Below are 19995 nucleotides of genomic sequence, written 5' to 3' on the forward strand. Positions count from 1 at the left end.
ATAAAACCAAAGTAAAATAAAATTTCAGACTCTTTCTCACAAGAAAAATCACACACCCTGAAGTTCAACTCTTTCTCCCCGTGATAGAGGAATTGAAAACATCATAGAGGTGATGTCACTAGTCTCATTTTTATTAATACTTCTAGCCTGGATGCCCGGCGTTGCCCGAGTGTGTTAAGTAAAAAAAAAAAAAAAAAGAAAAAAAAAAGGGAAGTAGGCAGGCAGGCAGGCAGGCAGGCTCGAACCCGTACCGCGAAAGAGGAAAAGAACGTGAACCCCCCCAACAAAAAAAAACATGACGTCTTTGCTATTGTGTCCATCGCCAAACCTTAAGTGGCAAAGTTTTAAATTAAGACGAGTCCACCAAAAAGAGGATCTGTTTAAATGTATGTATCTATGTATGTATGTATGTATACCTAAAACTTTCGACAGAGGCAACAGATTTTCACAAAATCGGCATCGTCTTGAAGCTCAACCCTTCGGACGACAAATATCGAAGAATTAGCTAAAAACATTAATTTCTTCACCTTTAACAGGGCACTTTTCTACGGGGAGGGGTCGCTTTTTTTGCCAATATTTTCGAAAGTCATCCCCTCTTTTCGATTGACTAGCCTTAATTTAAACATACATTGCTTCCGGGTTGGCGATGGACGCAGCAGCAAATACGCCACGTTTTTTTTCACGTTCTTTTCACCTTTCGGTACGGGTTTGAGCCTGCCTGCCCACTACCACTTTTTTTTTGCTCAACACACATTTCCAAAAACCGGGCTACGCTGGGGCACCCAGGCTTATCTTTAATATAAATTTCACCAGTTTGTTTAAATGTATGTATGTATGTAAGTATGTATTTCTGCCTAAAACTTTCGACAGAGGCGACGAATTCTCACGAGATCGGTATCGTTTTGAAGCCCGACCCCTCGGACGACAAATATCGAGAAATTAGCTAAAAACATTAATTCTTCACTATCAATTGAGCACTTTTCTACAGGGAGAGTCGCTTTTTTGTCACTTTTTTCGCTGATATTTTCGATTGACTTCCGGTTTCGCAATCAGTGCAACGGCAAAGACGTCACGTTCTTTTCCTCCTTCACTACCGGGTTCAAGCCTGCCTGCCTACTACCACATTTTTTTTTTTACTCAACACACATTTCTAAACACTCGGGCAATGCCGGGCACCCAGGCTAGTAACTTATAAGGATGAATAGAAAGTGCAAAACCTGGCGAAGCATAAATTATTTTCCTGTCATTCTTTGACGGATGGGTGTATATATTATTAGTACTTCAAATAATTTACGTTGCGGATTCTGCTACATATAAGTCCTTAAGTTTTTTTTAAATGCAGAAACTAGAAAAATACTCGTCACAAGACGCGTAATATTGATACTCTGAGCAGAAGTATTTTTGCACCACTTTTATATTCACTTATAAATATTTCAATCAACGCATATTGCTACTAACACTTGTGTCTAGAATCCTTACTCTAATTTTGATTAAAATTCATTGCATGCTTTAGAGTCTAGAAAATGTCTAAAATTTAATGCTTAAAAAGTCTTAGAACGAAACTGAAATTCAGAGAATCTTGCTTAATACATTTATAATGACTATAAATCAAATTCAATGCAAATCTGAAATATTTGAATTTTTGAATTGGAATTAGTGCCCATATTATGCTTCCTAAAACCTCTTTGGAATACAGGATGGAGCGATAACATTGTCGCCATAGAAAAGACGACATGATTCCATTTTCGTTAGATGAAAATCGGTTTTCTTTTTTGTTGTTGCAGACCATGTACTACTTCGTCAGTTGTGTACAAATCTCAAGAACGATACGAGCCTTCTATCATGTCTGAAAGTGAAACAATGTTCAATGAGCGAGATCAGAGATGCGCCACTGTACAACTCATGCTCTCTACCGATCTAAGTTTTGACAACAGGACCATTGCCAGCATTCAAAATGCACCGTTGAATTGCCACGGACAACAGGGACGTGCCCATGGTGATTTTTTTTTTACACAGGCATCACCACATTATCAAGGCCAAGAGGCCACTCAAGGATAAGGGTTAAAGAGTGTACAGTAGAAATTGGAAAATATAGTAATCATTAGTAATGAAAATTCGGCAAATTTGTTAACTTATATGGAACGGCTCATCAAGAACTTATTTACGTTAGACTTGAAGACAACCATATTGTAGTCAGCCGGAAAGCAGGAAAACGGAAGACAGTTCCATAGGTGTGCAGTTCTAAGAAAGAAGCTTTGTTCATGGAATCTACGTTTAGGTTTAGGGACAGATAAAGAGTGGGTGGAATTATTGATAGTGTTTTCAGCTAGACGAGTGTTTCTTGTGAAAGTTTGGCGAGGGGGGACCATAGACTGAAGCTCAGTCGAACACTTTCCACGAAAATAACGATAAAGCAGAGACAAACTCGCAACATCTCTTCTGTGATGAAAACAAAGTTTCCAGCCACGGTTCTGGTTTTGGTGTGGTTTCAAATGAGAGCCAATGCATGCTACCTCACATCTTTGAAGTCGACTTGAAAGTCAACACCAAAGTGTACCGAGATGTGCTGAAGAGTGTGGCGATCCCCTGGTGCAATCAGGTGGCTGCTGGCAGATCTTGCGTGTGACAGCAGGACTTGGTGTCGGCCCACAAGTCCAAAGAGACCCAGACTTGGCTTCAGAATGAGTGCTACGACTTTGTACTCTTCTCTCACTGCTCCCCCGACCTGAACCTGTTGGACTACTTCGTTTGGTTATACGTTGAGAACATCATCGACATGACCTTCCGCAACATCAAAGGCAGCCTGATCGCCGCCATCTGCTGAGTATTCGTCGGAATTTGTGGAAAATGCATGCTCCCATATCGAGGACCTGTATCGAGACGGTGATTGAGGCTGAAGGCGGCTACATTCAATAGGTGTCAGCTCTACTACATAATCAAGTTACCTAAATTGATTTTTTTTCAATAAAAGTTTTAAAATAAAGCTGTAATGTTTTCTTTAGGGCGACAATTTTATCGTTCCACCCTTAAATCGGGGAAATATTTATTAGTTGATACCTAATATCTATTGTTAAATTTTTTACAAAACTCGAAGGCATCTGATTATCTTAGGTCTTTGATATCGTATTATCCTGTTTTTTTTTTGTAAAACTAAAGTAAACTAAATATAGCCTACATTTGGGCACTTGTGTTGTTAACAACTGTATCCCAAAATTCATAATAGCCAATTAATTTGTTTAAGAATGAATCCTGTAAATATAAACACATAAATGTACCTATACCTGTAAATGTATGTACATGGTGAAAAAAAATCACTCGAGTTTTTGTTTATATGTATTTGGTGATTAGTGTGAAAAAGGCCAATTCCTATTTCATCAGTTATGTACTTGCTTAATAGCAATGGACTAAACTATCGGCATTTCCATAGTAAGGGCGCTTGAGGCTTACGATAAAAACCTTCTTAAAAGTGGAGGCAATATTTGACAGGATGCACCCATTAGGTCTGAATTGAACAATACCCCATTCCATCAAAGAAGAGTCAGCTATTTTCATGTCAGTCCCTAGTTCTTTTGAGCGTGTATTTTTTTGAATTGATGTTCATATCCTGTTTTTTTTTCTTTTGTTTCCGGTTTTCCCACTGTACCAATTTGACAAAAAAACAAAAAACAAAAACAAAAAACAAACTAAAAAAAAAACAAACAAAACAAGGATTTCTCGAGCATGCATTACAAATATGTGTCATATGGCTATTAAAAACAAAATTAAAATGTTTTCGTACGTTAGAATGTTGGGCATGGAGAAAAGAGAAACAACTTTCAATTGTTGTTAGTTTATTGAGCAAAGTTTGGAATTAGATATGTTTTTTTTTGTTTTAATAAATAAGCTTGAGGAAAATACTTGAAAGAAAATGTGACCCGTAGATAATGGGGGCCTATGAAATTATAAGCTCTTTTTTGGACCCTGCCTAAGATGGAGTGATTGGTGTATCAGACCAGATGTGGTAACAATACTCTACACATGAGCAAATTATGTTGTTTTGTTTTTTGAGATGTAAGATACTGGTTTGTGCAAGAAATTCTCTAGCTCAGTAGAGGGAGCCTACCTTCATTGCTGCGTCGTTGGAAATATCTTCAAGTTTTTATAATGTTATCCATAAATGCTAAGTTGATCAGTTTGAATGGTGAACTCGCAGGTAGGATGCTATTAGTTATGATAATATATGACTAAATAGATTCTTATAATTGTTAAAAGAAAGGCGCCTTGCTACCATGATCATTAAATGTTCCCATCCATCTATATCCTCATTCAACTACAAACTAAAAATCATTTTCTAAGGACTCAGATACTGCTTTGGATATAATCAGAATTGAGTCTGGTGTCGTCAGTAAATATACCCATCTCGCACACAATTCTATCAGGAAAGTCATATATAAAAATCAGGAATAATAACAGTCCAAGAAACACACGCATTAATATCATAATGCTTGGTGTACTGTTCAGGCATTTTTATGCACTGGATTTTTAAAATAAAACCTGACCTTGTGTCTAACCTCTTACCAGTATACGAGTACGGTTTTTGAACCGGACAAAAACTGAACTGCTTCCCGAGTTCTTATCCTAACATAACCTTAAATTAGTCGATTTTTGTCCGGTTCAAAAACTGTACCATTACCAAGCATAGTAAATAATACTGAAACAATAAAGAGAACTCTCAAATCAGCAAATGCCAACTCAAGATGTTAATATTTAAAATGATTCGGCAAGCAATCACATTTTTACATTAAATACGATTGGTTTGCTCTCGAACTGTTTAAATGATTAAGTAACTAAAAGAGCATATTCTTTTCATTATTTTGACTCTCAAGTATAAGTTAATGTCTGATATGTTTTTAGATAGAGTGATGTGGTTCTCGATTGATTAACTGTGTCTTACTGTGTCGGATATATACTCGAGAGTCAAAACAACGATAAGAATATTCTCTTGTCCAAGCCCATGTTATAACGCAGAGAACATTCGTATATAAAAAAACAAGCAAACAAAGGTCAGGGCTTACACTTTTGAAATAATATTGGTTTATGATGTCAAAACTTTTGAACTGAGAGATAGATATAGAGATTGAGCGATATATATATATATATATATATATATATATATATATATATATAGAGAGAGAGAGAGAGAGAGAGAGAGAGAGAGAGAGAGAGAGAGAAAGAGCGAGAGAAGAGCGAGAGAAGAGAGAGAGAGAGAGAGAGAGAGAGAGAGAGAGAGAGAGAGAGAGAGAGAGAGAGAGAGAGAGTTTACATTGAAATAGTGTAAGGGTTAGAAACGCCGATTGTCCAGTTTCGATCCCGTGGAAATAGTCATGGGTCGGTATCTATGCACATAACACTCATTCATCATTGGCTAGCATTTGACCTTGAAATGAAATCTTCTTTTAGTTCCCATACATCAAGTATCTTCATGCCTTGTCTAGAGCGATTTCTATAAAATATCCTCGAAATGGTCCACACGGTTCTGAATGTTCCTTTTGACTGTTTTTTTATTCATTACATTTTCACCCCAAACAAGGCACATTGCCACTTTGTTGTAGGGGGCTAATATCAGGGACATGGACATCAGGGGTACTGTGTAGGGAGTTGGGCAGCAAGATGTCGGTTCACGTTACACTTGAATTTCTGTATGTCAGTACAGTTGGAGAAGCAGAGACCCGGAAGGGAATTCCAAAGTCTAGCTGTTCTGTGGAAGAAGTTACTGGAGTAGAAGGCTCTCTTACATCTAGGGATCTCTACTGTGAAGGGGTGGGATTTAGCTGCTTGTTGGGTTTGTCGGGGTATTTACGTCGAGGGGGCACAAGTGCTTGCAGTTCGTCAGAGCATTCACCGTTAAAGTACTTGTAGAACAGGCAGAGGGATGCAACGTTTCGTCGATGGGACAGAGGTTGAAGCCTAGATGACAGTTCAGGACCTATCAGATTGACGACTCTCTTTTGAACCTTATCGAGCGAGAGACTAGTGGCAGATGCATCAGCCCAAATATGACAACAATACTCCATACATGGGCGAATGGTGGCCTTATAGAGGTATAGGATATTTTTGGGCGTTAGTATCTTTCTAGCACGGTAGAGAGAACCCACCTTCTTCGCAACGGTCCTGGCGATACTCTCAATGTAATTGTTCCAACTCATGTTTCCTGTGAGCGTTAGGCCGAGGAGTTTAAAAGATGTACTTTCAGATAAAGTTTTTGGCCATTGCTATTGGTGGTAGAGAAGGTTTCTTGTAATTATTGAAGGAAACAAGTTTAGTCTTGGCACCATTGAATGTGACCATCCATTTATGTCCCCGTTCCACTACAGATCGGAGGTCATCCTCTAGTGTTTCTGCTATTTCTTTAGATATGTGTTCATTTGTTTTCCTGTCCTGTCTGTTATAGAGCGTGGTGTCGTCAGCATATATACCCATCTCACAGGTAATTTTGTCAGGGAGGTCATTTATGAATATTAGAAATAACAGAGGTCCAAGGATAGACCCTTGAGGCACTCCCGCATTTATATCATATTGTTTAGATGTACGACCGTCGAGGACAACCTGAATTTTTCTCTTATCTAAGAAAGATTTAATTATGTTATGTATTCTTCCAGTGATACCATATGATCTGATTTTCCTGAGAAGACCTTCATGCCATACCCCGTCAAAAACCTTAGATATATCTAGAGCTACCGCTCTACGTTCCCTTGCTTTGTCCAGTGACTGGTATATACGTTCTGAGATTACAGTTAGGATGTCTGCTGTGGAACGGGCTGGCCTAAATCCATATTGTTTTTCAGTCAGAAGTTTAGCATCTGTAAGGTGATGGACTAGAGCTTGGTTAATTATTGTCTCAAATATTTTGGTGAAAAGTGGGAGGAGGCTAATGGGGCGATAATTTACTGGGTCAGTTCATTCGCCAGAATTCTTGAAAACTGGTACTACAGAAGCAGTTTTCCAGCAGGCAGGAAAGCAAGATTGATTAAGGCATTTGGTTGGAGAGAACTGGAGTTACTTCGGCGGAGCACTTTTTTAATAGCACAGCCTGGATGAGAACAGGTCCACATGCTTTTGCAGTGTCAAGATTTCTTATGATAGCATGCACCTGAGAAGGGGCGATTTTCAGATCGTCTAGTGTGGCGTCTGTCCGCAAAGGAAATTCAAGGATGGGGTGGTTGGTAGGGTCCAGTGTGGAGTTGAAGGTAAACCGACTGGCAAGCATGTTAGCCTTCTTAGTTGCAGAGCAAACAACCTCATGATTGTTGGATAATGGGGGCATTGTTGATTGCCCATTATTTACTACACTATTGTAGATTTTCCAGAAGTTTCAGACTGTTGACTGAAGTTTTTTTTTTTTTTTTTTTGCATTTGATCTGATGCATGGAATGTCATGCACTTTCTTGAACGAATCTGCCTTTAAATCTGAGTCTGAGTTTAAATCAACATAACTATGTAACAAAAAACCGGAATCAATGCAAAGAAGTTTCTCATATCAGTACGCAATCTGGTCTAATCGGAAATTGCGAAATATAAAACAAATATGGTCCACAAAGTATGGAAATAAAAAAAAACAAAAAAAAAACGTTTACAAGTGTTTTTGATATAGATGTACATAAGAATACTTTGATAAGTATGTTTTAACTTAAACAGGGATAGTATAATAAAATTGTGGGGTCTGCGTTCGCGCCTGGCCTCCATGTAATGGAAATAGGCACAAACTTTTATAAAGACTTTTCATATCTATCTGCGTAAGTATATTTTGATAATTATGTTTCAGTTTGAAGAAATATGGTATAATAAAATTATTGAGTGTTCGTTCGTGCCTGACCTCCATAGAATGGAAATATGTCACAAAGTTTAACAAGGTTTTTTAATATAGATCCATAGAATATTGTGATAAGTGTTTCAGTGTGAACAGGTATGGAATAATAAATTATGGGGTTTATTTTATTTTTACTTTCATCATATTTTGCTTTGGTTTTGATACCCCCAAATTCGAAGCTATCTCTTTACAACCCTTCCTTTTCATAACCTATCATACTTTCATAAATCAGGGTCCATTTTCTGTAGGCTGTTTTTGAACCCAGTCAACGACGAGTACTTTGCTAGTATATATAGGTTTGTTGTTGATTTTTAAACGATATTAAGGTTACTTGGAGATCCGGTGTATTTCTTAGAAAGTCGCCCTCTTTTTATTTGGACGTATTTATTTATTTATTATTTAAAAAAAAAACAACAATAATCTACGTACACGCGTGTTTCGGGGCCATACCCCTCATCCGCGTAGCTTGACTGTTGTTAGGACTTGAACACCCGGACCGTATGTATTTCAATCCAGCGTCTTAATCCATCACGCTATGATGTCATAGACAACTTATTGCTTCGTTTTTATCGTTTATCTATTTACGTAGGTTTGTTGTTGATTTTTAATCGATATTAAGTTTACTGCCTCCACCTTGGAGATCCGGTGTTTTTCTTAGAAAGTCGCCCTCTTTTTATTTGGATGTATTTATTTATTCATTATTTTCAAAAATAAGAAAAACACCGGATCTCCAAAGTGGAGTCAGTAACCTTAATATCGTTTAAAAATCAATAACAAACCTACGTAAATAGATAAAAGATAAATCGAAGCGATAAATTGCTTATGGCATCATAGCGTGATGGATTAAGACGCTTGACTGAAATACATACGGTCCGGAGTTCGAGTCCTAACAACAGTCAATCTACGCGGATGAGGGTTAGGGCCCCGAAAAACGCGTGTACGTAGATTACCGTTTTAAAAAATTCTATATCTATATACTGTTTTAAAAAATTCTATATATATATATATATATATATATATATATATATATATATATATATATATATATATATATATATATATATATAAGAACAAGTAGTTAATAAAACATATTTAATTTTAAAAAGGAAACACTATAGTCTTTAATCCGCAGAGTTTCGAAGAAATACTTTCCTTCTCCTCAGAGAGTAGGATTTTGCAAAACGCGGGATCGGATTTCGCTTGCAAAAGTATTAGATGAAACTACAATTAAGTCATAGATCTTACTTGATAACAAAAAGTGAAGCAGAGGGAATAGGGTGAATAAAAATATGATTTCACGTGAATGGATAGTCTGATGAATGGTAAAATATTCAATGACGGTAAAATCCACAGATGCAAAATCCAAGAAAGTTAGTTAAATTTCCATTCGCACAAGTAAAATCCAAGGGAATTGCGTAATTGAAAGATGATCCAAAGTAATCCAAAAGGCAGAAATCCGTGGAATAATTCACAAATAGGTACAAGGAAAAGGGAAAGAATTCCAATATATTATTAAAAGAAAGATAAAATGTGCGTAAAAAAAGGAATGGAAGAAATATACAGCTCGACTGTCTAGGCTAGGCTGAATTAAGGAAAATTCATGAAGAAGTTGAAGGGAAGAAAAAAAGTTGAATGGTGATTGGAATAAATTTAAAATAGAAAAACCAATGTCAAAATGACCCAGACAAGATGACGTTAGAAGCGCCAAAATTTTACGCAAAAAAGAGATCAACTGAAATGTACAAGTTATTATTTTAGAATTAAATTATCAGCAGGAGTTTTTGAAGGAAACCAAATGAAATCAGAAGAAATATAAAATAAATACATACACATCTAAATACATACATACATACATACATACATATATATAAATAGATACAATTACACACACATCCATAAAAGACACTAATATTTTGTCTTCTACTTATCTCTCTTCCCATCCTCCATCTGATATAGTTACTAATCACACGAGCAGGCCCCAGACATAATCATACAACAAGCAATAACAATAATGAGAATAATAATGAGAATAATATTTCTCCTAACAGCCATCCTAACACTAACAACACTCCTTATCCCCTCCAAAACAGCCCTCGTACAATCATTGTCCCGCCCTTTGTTAAACACAATGAACAAAATTCAAACTATTTCCCTAATACAAATCTGCAAATTAATATTAATTTCAGACCTCGAGCTTTTAATAAAGTACATGCATATATCGGCGCTACTTCAACATTAATTAAGAAAAGAATGTCAAGCCACATTTCTTCTTTTAACGACCAAAATTCTAATAATAACCAAGGTACTTCTACCACCTTAATTAAAAAACTTAATTCTAACAATACCCCTTTCTTAATCAAATGGACTATCCTAAAAAAGATTAAGTCTTATACTCCAGGCTTTAAATCATGTCACCTCTGCACAACCGAAGCTATAACTATAATTCCTTCGTCTCAAAGTAGCAATGAATAATATAAACTTTAAAAACAAGCTTATCTCTTTCTGCAAACATAAGTCCAAATTTAATTATGGGAAATTTGAAATTACATAGCCATTGATTTAACCTTTCATATATATATATATATATATATATATATATATATGAAAGGTTACATTTAAGAAATTCGTTTCTTATCGTTGAGTACTTTCAGTTGAATTAAAGTCGGTCAATTTAACTCTTATGCATAGATCATCGTATAATGATTAGATCACTGTCTGACTGACGTAAATGAACATTTAAAATTAAAATGTTTAAATTCAACGTTATTTCACGCGGTTAATGCTAGCCATGTTTCGTGTTGCACTGAAGATTCCCGAAAGGATGAAACACTAGTGTCTGTAGGTATTTAACTATAATAGTAAAAAAACAATTATATATATATATATATATATATATATATATATATATATATATATATATATATATATATATATATACATGCTTTTCTATAACATTATCTTTTTTTCTACATACTTTCTAAATATTTTATAACTTTGTATTTTTTTTATTGTAATTCTTTATTTCTTCCTTGTTTGGCCGGTTTTTCATCTACAATTTCCGTTTTAGTGTTTAAATATTCCTATCTATCAAATATATCAATCTATTTATATTCTGCATGTATTTTTACTTATTCTTTACTATATGCATTTACTTACATACTTACTTACATACTTACATACTTATTTACTTACATATTTACTTGCTTTATCCGGAATTTGCAGATACCGGCCTTTCTTCTCCCTCTAAATTTTTAAAAACTTTTTATTTATTTATTTATTCATTCATCTATTTACTTATATGTATGTATGTGTGTGTGTTTGTTGTGTATATATATGTGTGTAATTGTATGTATTCATATATACGTATGTATGTATGTTTGTATTTACATGTGTATGTATTTATTTTATATTTCTTCTGATTTCATTTGGTTTCCTTCAAAAACTCCTGCTGATAATTTAATTCTTAAACAATAACTTGTACATTTCAGTTGATCTCATTTTGTGTAAAATTTTGGATTCTGCATCTTTGGATTTTACCGTCATTGGATATTTTACCCTTCACAGGAAAAGACGTTTCAATTATACCAGTCATCATAGGAGCAACTGGGCTTATGAAAAAGAACTTTAAAAAGTACATAGCAAGCATACCCGGTGAACCCAGTGCAAGTGAAATACAAACGATTGCACTGAAAGGGACGGCTAGAATCCTGAAAAGATCTCTTGGTTGGACTCACTAAAATAGGGGTAAATGTCAGACATCTGATTGGATGTCCCATCCCCTAGAAGAAAAAGTTTAAGAAAAATGAAAAAAAAAAAAAAATGAAATCACTTTTTTATTCACCCTATTTTCTCTGATTCACTTTTTGTTATCAAGTAAGATCTATGACTTAATTGTAGTTTCATCAAATACTTTTGCAATCAAAATCCGATCCCGCATTTTGCTAAATCCTACCCTCTGAGGAGAAGGAAAGTATTTCTTCGAAACTCTGCGGATTAAGGACTATCCACTTTTTTAGTGTTTCCTTTTTAAAATTAAATATGTTTTTAACTCTTTTTCAAAGTGTTTTAAACATGTTTTATTAACTAATTTGTTCTTATTATAATCTCTATCTCCTATTTGGTTTTATCGAACTTTTACTTCAGTTTGAGAATACTTTATACATATTAATTCTTTAATATTTATAATTTACTTTAGTTTTGCCATCTTGGATCATTTTGGTAAACTTAACTGTAATTTTTATTGTGTGTGTGTGTGTATATATATATATATATATATATATATATATATATATATATATATATATATATATATATATATATATATATCAGACTGTAACTAGTCTTAAGCAATGTGGAGTCAGGAGAATCCGGTTAGAATATGTCTCTCTATCGAGAGTCAGAAGAAATCGATCAGAATATTGTCTCTCTATCGAGAAGGATGTTTCACATGATCATCCCACGTAGAATGAATATTATTTGTTGAATGAAACGTTTTTAAAGTGTATCAATAAAGCTTACTATCGATTCCAATGACTGATACTCCTCTCGATATAGTTGAAGAGGCCTTTCTTTTCTCTAAACAAAACAATATCAGGATTCGCATTATTTGATTATTCAGGCTACTCTTATCATGAGTGTTATTTTTACGTTTCGCCCTATGTAACCTCTGACCTTCTTCAAATGTATCGAACAGAACTCTCTATTTAATTCATGGGGGTAGCATGCTCTTGTTCTGTTAGCCATGACTAAGTCCTAAGTAATTCCTATTATTTGGACTATTCGCCCTACTCTTCTCATCACAACGTTTTGGCCAATGTAGCACCCACGACTTTTTTTCAGGTTTATCTTATCGAACTCGGGAATCTTTCTGTCAGACTTGAGAATCTGCACATGATTTCAAACAGAGCCTTTTAATTAATCCACGGGCTTATCATGCCCTCGTTCTGTTAGCCATGATCAGATAGAAGTTCAGTAAGGAGGATAGTGAGAAGGAAGAGATTGAATATTAGAAAAGACTAACAATAAAACACCTGAACGAAGAAAGGATACCAATGAGTGAACTCTACGTGAAATAGAAGAAAACATGCTTGGATTTGTAGATTTCGTTTTGTTCTTTTCAATCTGACAATATGGTCATATACCAGCGATGTCACTCAGCATTTCACCGGACATAAATATGGCTATAGAAGTTCGCAATTGTATTCTGAGTATCACCCGCACCGGGGACTGAATATTTAACCTCCAGAATATAAAGCTGAAGATGAGAACATTAGTCCAAATAATCCAATATGGCGACCATCAATCCTCATCTAAAAAATTCACAAACACAATAACAGAATTCCCAACTAATCTGGGCGTCTTATTCACCTCCAAACGACGTCGTGCTTATGATTCATCGCCATCGTGTCCCATTTCAACGTACGATGTTGGTGCAATTGCACAAAACTAGCCGTTGGGTGGAGACATGAAAGACACAAATGAACATTAAGTTTCTTATCTGAAATCTGCATCTTTTGTTAAAAAAAGGAAATATTTGTTTTATTTTCTGCCAAACGAGACTTGTTTTTGTATAATATTTGTTGGCGTCGTCAAGTTCTTTATTTTTCTTTTCCATTCCAATGCAGTTTTTGATGGCCGGACCAATGCCAATATCAATACTGCACAGCTGCTCAAGTTATTTCCTCTTCATATGCATGTGTGCGTATACATCTTCACGAGCGTGTGTCGTTATCTGTGATGAAAATCTACTTATTTTGGAATGATTTGCGTCAAAACAAACATTTTTCCGATATCCAACACACGCAAGAATCATCCGGCGTTGCCCGATGCCAATGTACCGCATAATCACATCGACACATCACTTCTTGTCATATCATTGAAGTTAAGCAACGTTGAGCCTGGTCAGTACCAGATGAGTGACGTTTGGGAACATCAGATACTGAATGTTGTTGTTGAGAATAATTAATTAATTGATTCATTAATTTCGAATGAATCAGAGGATTATTGTTGGCATTCGTTTCTTTGATATCTTTCTAGTTCGAATTTTTTACGGGACCTCACGAAAGTTGTCAAGATTTCTGTGAAATGTAAAATTAGACCACCCAAGTTGTAAATCCGTGTCATTAACCACTTAGCAACCGTCACTTTCCTGTTGCTGTACGAGAGGTGTTCAATAAGTAATGCCCCTTTCAATCGTCTGATCTAAAATTTTGTATGTGCGAATTATAGTTCTGAAATAATTGTGGTTTCTGGTTCACAGGTGTTTGAACTGAGAGGTGTGAAATGCAGGCTGTTGAGTGTCGCGCAGTGATCCGGTTTTTGTATTTCAAAGGACACATATCGCAGGAGACTTTTGATGAAACAAGAAACGTATGCTAACCATGCCTCATTATAAAAAAACGCTTGTAAAACGCTGGCATTGTGAATTCAAATGTGACCGGAAATCTGTAGAAACAGTTCTACAATCTGCTAGCCCCTGTTCTTCCATTAATGAGACATCTGTCAGTAAAGTTAAGGTTGCCAGTTTTGAAGATCGTTAAATATCTCAAGAGGTCTATGGAAACAATCAGTTATGACTATTTCAGTTGTGTCTTCTAGGAAACGTTTTCTTCTTGCAACATTATATTGTCATGCATTTTTTCTACCTGAGCAAAGAACTTGTAATTTTTCTGAAGGGTATATGCATGGATAGAGACGGTATTAATATAATAATAACCGTTTGTTTCCGCATAATGAAACGAATCATTAAATAAATAAATAAATGTACCCAAATTGTAGTATGCTAGAGGAGCTGTTTTGCATGAAAAAATATTTGGATATTGAAATGTAACTGTACTGTTATTCTTATATATATATATATATATATATATATATATATATATATATATATATATATATATATATATATATATATATATATTTTAGTCATCGACATACAGTCCTGTTTCGTTGTTTCACAACTCATCAGTGCCGCTAGACTAACACCTATCCCACGCCGAGGATCGAACCTAGAACCTAGAACCGTCGTGATGACAGTCGGCAGTTCTACCCCCTGACTACGGAAGCGGTGGCCGCAATTAATCTGTCCGAATGTCTATTTAAATAAACATCCGTCCGCCACTCGTAAAGTGCTCAAACGTATGTTTGTAAACAAACCGCGAGCTTTGCATTCTTTCAGCTAAATTAAGTAGCGAGTGAGATTATTTACGATAGTGATCAACCCAAGAGGGGGGCTTTATAAAATATATTTTAGTCATCGACATACAGTCCTGTTTCGTTGTTTCACAACTCATCAGTGCCGCTAGACTAACACCTATCCCAAGCCGTGGATCGAACCTAGAACCGTCGTGATGACAGTCGGCAGTTCTACCCCCTGACCACGGAAGCGGTGGCCGCAATTAATCTGTCCGAATGTCTATTTAAATAAACATCCGTCCGCCACTCGTAAAGTGCTCAAACGTATGTTTGTAAACAAACCGCGAGCTTCGCATTCTTTCAGCTAAATTAAGTAGCGAGTGAGATTATTTACGATAGTGCTCAACCCAAGAGGGGGGCTTTATAAAATATATACACACATATATATAATAATAACAACAGTATAGTTACATTTCAATATCCTGTTATTCTTATATATATATATATATATATATATATATATATATATAAATACATATATATATATATATATATATATATATAATGCGCTATGTTAAAAGGGATGTAACGTAAGTATTTGCATGTAAGAAAAAAACCCTCTCTACTTAGGAATTGGATATATATATATATATATATATATATATATATATATATATATATATATATATATATATATATATATATATATACACACATCCCTTTTCACATAGCGCATTTTTTTTAATTTATATATATTTTCATAATGCAAAAAAAAAAAACCCATAAAATATATGGATATTTTCAAAAAGGGCGACGTGAAATTAAAATATACGTATATTTTTAAAATTGTATACTGTCAAAATGGGCAGCCTAGCCAAGACATTTGAGTGCAAGGGAGGAAACTCTCATAACTTAGGAAGTGAATATATATAAAATCAGCGTTCTCACGCTGCTATTTTCAATAACAAAAAATTGTTCATTGTATTATTAGTATTATCGAGATTAATATACATACATTGCTTGTTTTCTTCGCAATGTTTCGACCGATATAACCTCCGATCTTTTTAGATACATTTTTTTTTTCGAATTTGAACATCTTGATGTCGAATTTGGGAACTTATACGGAATTACGAATTGGACGTTATGTTTAATCCACGAGGTGATTTGTTGTCCAAAGGCAAACACTATGTCAGAAAGAGTGAAAAAAAAAAAGATAAATCAACATAAAATAAATTAAATTGTATTGCTGACAGACTATGAATTTGGAGAAATGATCTCGTATACAATTACTGGTAAAAGAAAAGTGTCTTTGTTACCAGACGCGGCTCGTTAGGCAATGTGCGAGATTGGCAGACAAAGTATGAAGTCACTTGATGTAAGAAGCTAAAAATTACTTTAAGTTTAAAAACCAGCTAACAATAAGTGTGAGAGGAATAGAGTCTGACTCAGAAACAGCAATTTTCCACCTTTGTCAGAAAAATCGCTTATAGAATTTGAGGGACAATGGACAAAATAGCTTAAGCATCAGTTTAGGTGGCTCCAAACCTATGGCGCCAATATTCCAACAACCCTTTATTTTATCAACAGAGGTAGATTGTTCTCGTTCCATTAGGTATGACCAGGTAGAACCCTGTAATTTCTTATTACTTCCTTAGTATCTTTTGTACTGATGATTAATCTTTCAACCTTCAGAAGACTGTCACTTAGTACAAATGATTATATAGCACTTTATCTATTGCATTACGAATCCATGTTCGACGGATTCCTGAGTTCGACAAGACGCACCTCCAAAAAGTCAGAGATTACATTGATTAGAAAGTTGTTAAAATGGTACCTAAGATGAGGACAGTATTCCGAATAATTTAAATAATAATATAAAAGAAGTCCTCAGTGACACGTGTAAGATAAGTTGATAAAATCTTTCTCTTGTTTCTGAAACATGAAGGAGAGTGGCTGCGTCTGGGATAGTTTCCTCCTCCCCCATATGGTGGACGGGTTGGAGAAGACGCCTCCTAAGTATTATATATGTATATTATAAAGGACTCCCCTACATCAACCTCCGAAAGAATATTTAAACCTCAAATGATTGTGTGGTGTGATTATCAATATTTTTTACAACCACTGTCATTAAAAAGAAGACTTTTACATCAAAAAGATATTTTGTTGTCTAGTAAAATAACTCCCAATCCAAACAACGCCCTGACATTTTTTTCGCTTCTTCCTATTAAACCAAGTGTTTTCATGATTTATGAGCAAATGAAGTTATGTTTTCATATTTTCATTTCGTTTGCCGCGCGAGCCCCGTTCTCATTTTACACATGGTAATCTAAGTATTGCATGCGACTTTGCACGTTTATAGGAAGTTCCATCTGTCGGTTTGTCTCCTCCCCTGCGTTAGTTTGAAAAAGTTTTGGATCGTTTGTAGAAGATCATCGCTAATAATAATTATCAGTTATTGATCACAGTTATCTACATTACAACCAAAATGTTATTTCTTTTTCTGTATAAGCTTAAAAATGTAAAATTAATAAAAGTGAAAAATTAAAATGACTTTACTCCGTCCTGTTCAACACCGGTTTGGTACAATTAGTATTGAAATTGAAAAGTAATTCAATATCCTATGAAAAAAAAAAAAGAAAAAGAAAAAAGTCCCAAAAACTTAAGACCCAATAGAGTAAAGCAAAACAAAAATCGATATTTTTAAATTTTTGCGATAAAGATTGATAATTTGTACTATTTGTGTTAATCGAACTACAGTTCTCATTTTGAATTTTATTTTTCATAATATTTCAATGTAACCTTTGACTTTTTTCGAGTATATCTTATCGAATTCTGGAATCTTTCTGTCCAGCTAAGGAATATGCATGGAATTTCGAACGGAACACTTTATCTAATCTATGAGGGTAGCATGTTCTTCCGCCAGCCATGACTGCATACAGGTTTAAGGTTCAATCCTCATTGCGGGCAATACTGAGAATACAATAGCAAATTACTTAAGACTTCTACCCGGTCTACCTGGCTAACGGAATAAGAGTATGCTACCTCCGTGGATTAAATAAAGTGTTGCTTTCGAAATTCTGTGTATATTCCCAGTTCTACAAAAAGATTTCCGAGTTCGACAAGAGACAGCTGAAGAAGATCGGGTAATATATCGGTCGAAATGTTGTGAAAATTGAATTAAAGATGAGAACAGTCGTCCGAATAATCCGAATAATTCCCACTCCAAATCGTTTAATTATTTTTCTTTTTTTTTGTATTTACTCAATATCCAAAAGGGTAAATTGAAAAATATCGTTTCAATATGATGTTTTGGAATTTTTTTTTAGATAAAGTATAATAATTTGTGTTATTGGTATTATTTGGACTACTATTCTTATCTTAAGTGTTATCCTAACAAAGATTTTAAAACAGAACACTTTATTAATGGAGGAGAACATGTCACTCTCGTCGAGTAAGAGTGTTCCGTTCGAAATTCCATGCAGATTCCCGAGTTCATCAGTAAGATTCTCGAGTTCGACAGTAAGATTTCCGAGTTTGACAGTAAGTTTCTCCAAGTTTGAGAGAAAGATTCCCAAGTTCGACAGTAAGATTCTCAAGTTTGGCAGAATGATTCCCAAGTTCGGCAGTAAGATTCTCGAGTTCGACAATAAGATTCTCGAGTTTGACAATAAGATTCTCAAGTTTGACAGTAAGATATCCAAGTTCGAGAATAAGATTCTCGAGTTCGGCAAAAAGATTCCCCATTTTTGACAGTAAGATTTCAGAGTTCGACTGTAAGATTCCCGAGTTCGACAATCAGATTCTCGCGTTTGACAATAAGATTCTTGAGTTCGAGAGTAAGATACTCGAGTTTGACAATAAGATTCTCGAATTCGACAATAAAATTCTCGAGTTTAGCAGTAAGATTCTCGAATTCGACAATAAGATTCTCGACTTTGACAGTAAAATTCTCGAGTTTGACAATAAGATTCTCCAGTTCGACAACAAGATTCTCAAGTTGGATAGTAAGATTCTCGAGTTGGACAATAATATTCGCAAATTGGACCGTAAGATTCTCGAGTTCGACAATAAGATCCTCGACTTCGATAGTAAGATTCTCGAGTTCGACAATAAGATTCTCGTGTTAGACAATAGGATTCTCGAGTTTAACAATAAAATTCTCAAGTTCGACAATAAAATTCTCGAGTTCGACAATAAGATTCTCGTGTTCGACAATAAGACTCTCGTGTTCGACAGTAAGATTCTTGAGTTCGACAATAAGATTCTCAAGTTCGACAATAAGATTCTCGAGTTCGACAATAAGATTCTCGAGTTCGACAATAAGATTCTCGAGTTCGACAATAAGATTCTCAAATTCGACGATAAGATTCTCGTGTTCGACAATAAGATTCTCAAGTTCGACAGTAAGATTCTCGGTTTCGACAATAAGATTCTCAAGTCCGACACTAAAATTCTTGAGTTCGACAATAAGATTCTCGTGTTCGACAATAAAATTCTCGTGTTCAACAATAAAATTCTCGAGTTCGACAATAAAATTCTCGAATACGACAATAAGATTCTCGAGTTCGACAATAAGCGTCTTGAGTTCGACAATAAGGTTTTCGAGTTCGACAATAAGATTCTCGAATTCGACAAGTGATACCTACAGAATGTCGAAGGTTACATCGGCCGAAATGCTGTGAAAACTACACTCAAGATAAGAACAGTATTCTGAATAATTCAAATATCACACACAGACATAAATCGTTTCATTGTTTTTCATTTTTGGTTTTACGTATGAAATAGCCTAGCTGCTACACAATGTAAGATGTATAGATTCTTTCAGTGGTGATCGAATACAAACGAACTCGATATTCATAAAATGCACTCAACTTTTGAACACGGTCAACAATATAGGACTCTCCACCCTAATGCTTATCCTGACCCTAACCCTCACTGAATAAAAATTCCTGTCGTGCTATTAATTTACAGTATGTCGAGTACCCCTCTCCCTCCCTGGACAAATTAAATAATAC

This window comes from Euprymna scolopes, chromosome 28 (assembly GCF_053919585.1).
Source record: "Euprymna scolopes isolate OS-2025 chromosome 28, ASM5391958v1, whole genome shotgun sequence".
Lineage (NCBI taxonomy): Eukaryota > Metazoa > Mollusca > Cephalopoda > Sepiida > Sepiolidae > Euprymna > Euprymna scolopes.